The following is a 4,648-nucleotide window of genomic DNA, read 5'->3' on the forward strand; positions in this document are numbered from 1 at the left end:
GGCAAAATGTGAGATCAACGCCACCTAGGGGACGTAGCAAGAACTATTGCCTACAGCAACGACCCCCACCCCCCGCCTCCTTCTCACCTTAATTTGTAGGTTATGTTGACTTCTCTTTCTGAAATAAATACATAAATAATAATAACCAATGAAACAAACCAATAATTGAACAAAATAAATCTATCATCGATCAAATGCAATAAAATGTTTAGGTCTGTTGCAATCGATCTATCATAGAAAGATTCCAACAGACTTTAACATTTGATTGTTCGTTCTATCAGAACGATTCCAACCGGCTTTAAGATTTTATTCCATTTGATCGATGATTGATTTGATTTAGTTCCATTTGTAGTTTGTGTTATCGGTGAAAATCCATTGTGAATCCAAGTTCATCACGTAAAAAAAATATAATTCTTGCAGCTACAGTGAACTTGAGCAGACGTGAGCAGACGATAGAACTTCTGTCGTCTGCTCAAGTTCATTTCGAATTCTGAATTCACACGAGCGCCACCTAGGAGACGTAGCAATTACTATAATCCGTTCACCACTTTTCTATGGGAGTGGGGAGACCGTGACCGAAGTCTTCCGGAGCTTTCAGATCGGCAATCATCGTACATCAGAAAACCGAAGTCGAATCGTGCATTTTCGGCTTACACACGAACTCACAGTGGTAATCATGCACCTTCTGTTTTGTGGCTCCCAAACGGTAAGTATGGTGGGGATAAATTTTATCCACGATCTGGCAGCACTGGTTGGAATTGTTCTAGGGGAAACAGTGGAGTTGCTCGAAAACAAACAGATCACAGACGTTCTGTAATATTTGCTTCAAGTTTATTTTAAAACTGTGCCGTAACAGTGTTATATCGAAGTTCTAGAAACCTGTTACAAGTGTGTTCTAGAACAAATTAGGAAAAAAGATTAGTTCGCTAACAACACTATGATCGAGCTTACCCTTGCAGAATATCCCTAATTTGGATATCTCGGACGTATATTTTGTGTTAGTTAGGAGTGCGTATGCGTTGTCCCGGATCAAAATATATCCATGGAAATTTTAAAATTTCCGCCTTGCAGGCTTTTCCAACGGGTTATCCCTGGAATAACCCGGGACATAAATGGGGTCAAATCGAATATCCCGGGATATCCTATTGCTGTGAGAGGTATATAATACTGCTCCATATTTGATAAATAACAGTTCCAGAACTGTTGTAGAATTTTTATAGAACTGTTATAGAATTGTCCTAGATTTTTTACAATCCAGCGTACCAAAGTTCTAGAATTGTTACGGATCGGTTGTCACAGCGTTCCAGATCTGTTGAAGATTTTTTATACAACATTTGTAATTGAGTTCTAGAATTGTTCTAGAAATGTTACAGATCGGTCGTCATAGCGTTTTAGATCTGTTACAGAATTATTACATAAATAACACTGGTAACCGAGTTCTAGAATTGTTCTAGAAATGTTCTAGATCCAGATGTTCCAGATTCGTCACCTGTTGCTAATCTGTTCTAGAATACGTTCTTTTGTGTTCTAGAACAGTTACAGATCTGTTATGTAATAATGTTTTTTTTTTTTTATTTTTGAGAGAGGAAAAAGTACTTTTATTAATGATTTGAGTCTATATAAACAAATTACAGCATTATTAATACTATCATGTGACCAAAATTGGGTATTATAACATTACGTCACGCTCGGTCGGTAACGTCAAAATCTATAAGGCCTTACTACTTGGCGGACTGCAAAGCATTGATTACATAGGATTAGTTTAACTAAAATTATTTTTTTAGCGTTTTAATAACTCGCTAGACATTCTTTAGAATCACTAAACCTGCCGTAAAATCTTATAAAATCTCTTGTAAATCCTTAAACCTTTTGAAATAATTTTTGATTATTTTTAAATGTTTTAAAAAGAAACTTTAAGATCCCGCCGTTTACCTAGAAAATGGTTACAATCACTTATTTTCTTAGAAATTCTGTAAAATTCCTTAAATATCCTCAAACTTTTCTGCATTTTTTTAAAAATCCCTTCTACTTTTTAAATCATTTAAAATCTTATGTGAAAGACTAAAATTAATTAAAATCCTTTAAATTTTCTTAAATCTCTTTAAATTACTTAAAAATCCCTAAGATCTTTAAATTCTTTTGTTCCTTTGAAGTCTTTTGAAATAACTTTTTAATAACTCGCTTGCATTCTTTAGAATTACTAAAACTGTCGTAAAATCTGATAAAATCTCTTTTAAATCCTTAAACCTTTTGAAATTATTTTTGGATTATTCTTAAATCCTTTGAAAAGAAACTTTAAGATCCCGCCCCGTACCTGGAAAATCGTTACAATCACTTCAATTTTTAGAATTCCTGTAAGATTTCTTGAAAACTCTCAAACTTTTCTGAATTTTTTTGGAAATTCCTTCAACTTTTTTAAATCATTAAAAAATTTGTGTGAATGACAAAAATTAATTAAATCTCTTAAGATCATTTAAATTTTCTTAAATTTCTTGAAATTTCTTGAAAATCCCTAAGATCTTTAAATTCTTTCAATGATTTGAAATCTTTTTAAATAAGGTTTTAATAACTCGCTAGATATTCTTTAGAATCACTAAGCCGGCCGTAAATTCTTATAAAATCTCTTGTAATTCCTTCAACCTTTTTAAATTATTTTTGGATTATTTTTAAATCCCTTCAAAAAAATTTTAAGATCCCGCCACGTTCCAAGAAATTCGTTAAAATCACTTGAATTCTTAGAAATCCTGTAAGATTTCTTGAAAAACCTTAAATCCCACTGAATTTTTTTGGAAATCCCTTCAACTTTTTAAAAATCTTTCGTGACTGTTTAAAATTAATTAAAATCTCTTAAAATTCTTAAAATGATTTTAAATTGCTTTGAATCTCTTGAAAATCCCTAAGATCTTTAGATTCTTTTAAATCTCCAGAAATCTATTAAAATTTATTAAAATCTTTTTGAATAAAATTCAATAGCCTGCTTGACATTCGTTAAAGTTACTAAAACTGTCTTAAAATCTTGTAAAATCGTTTGTAAATCCTTGAAACTTTTAAAATTATTTTTAAATTCTTTAAAAGAAAACTTAAAATCCCGTCAAGTCCCTATAGTAATTCCTTAAAATCACTTGAATTTTTAGAATTCCTATTCAATTTCTTGGAAATCCTTAAACTGCTTCGATTTTTTTTTGAAGTCCCTTTAATTTGTTTAAAATAATTTAAGACCTTTAAAACTGAGTAAATTTAATTAAAATCCTTCGAACTTTCCTAAATTACTTAAAATATTTTTAAAAATTTACCCCCCCTTGAAATCTCTTCAAATTCATTGAAATCTCTTTGAATACAATTTCAGTAACTCGCTTGACAATATTTAAAATCATTCAAACTGCCTTAAAATCTTATAAAATCTCTTGAAAATCATTAAAAGTTTTAAAACTATTTTTGGATTATTTTTAAATCCTTTAAAAAGAAACTTTAAAATTCCGCCAAATCTCTAGTAATACCTTAAAATCGTTTTCAAATGATTCTTGAAACATTTTTCAATTATTTTTGAATCCTTTAAAAGAAAATCCTAAAATCCCGTTAAGTCCCTGTAGTAATTCCTTAAAATCACTTGAATTATCAGATATTCTGTAATTTTCTTTTTGAAAATCCTTTACCTCCGGATTTTTTTTTAAATCCCTTAACTTCCTCAAGATTATTTAAAATTTTCGAAATTGAGTACAGTTAATTAAAATCCTTTGAATTTTCTTAAATTTCTTTAAATATTTAAAAAAATTTTATTTTCCTTGAAATCTCTTACAAACCCTTAAACATTTTTGAATTCTTTAAAAAATCTTTAAAATTTCTTCAAAATCGCTCAATTTGTAACTACTTCTATTAAAGAAAAATTTTCCAAAAAAATTAATAGTTAAATCTTTAATCAAAAAAATTAAAAAGCTATTTTGGAGTATCTTATATTGAAAAAAGGGGGGAGGTAAATTTGTTAAAAACACCACGTAATTTGTAAATAATCGAAAATATAAAAATTGCTCCAGGTTGTATTATACGAATACTTATTATTTTTTTTTTTGCTTGGAAAGATGGGCCAACTTTTTTTTCTCACCACGCACTCGTTAATTTTGGTCCGTAAGAGGTCAGAACCTCCAGGCAAGTCACGAGCAGACATCAATATATCGTAATTTGGCGGTTGAGTAATCGTCTTTTTGCGTAAGAAAATTATTATTTAGTAACAAAATTGCATTATTTCGTAAAAATTTAACTATTCGGTAAAAAATTCCTTCTTTTTTATTTAATTCCCTAACAAATTTTTGTTTTTGGTTGGTAATTCAAGTACTTGCTTAAAAGATGAATTTCTTTGTCATAAATTTATTTTGTTTTATTAATGATTTATTATTTTAGTTTAGAAATCATTTGCTTCGTTGAAAATTGAACTATTTCGCTCAACACTGTTTTTTTCTTTTTTAAAATTTATTTCTTTAACTAAAAATTTAACTATTCCATTTTTAGTTGTAAATTTATCATTTTAGTTTAAAATTCAAATATTTGATTGAAAATGCATTCAATTTGTAGAATATTCTTCTTTTTTGGAATAAAATAATTTGTTTGGAATGAAAATTTATCTAGTGTTGATAATTTAAACAATTGATTGCAA

This window comes from Belonocnema kinseyi, chromosome 5 (assembly GCF_010883055.1).
Source record: "Belonocnema kinseyi isolate 2016_QV_RU_SX_M_011 chromosome 5, B_treatae_v1, whole genome shotgun sequence".
NCBI classification, from domain to species: domain Eukaryota; kingdom Metazoa; phylum Arthropoda; class Insecta; order Hymenoptera; family Cynipidae; genus Belonocnema; species Belonocnema kinseyi.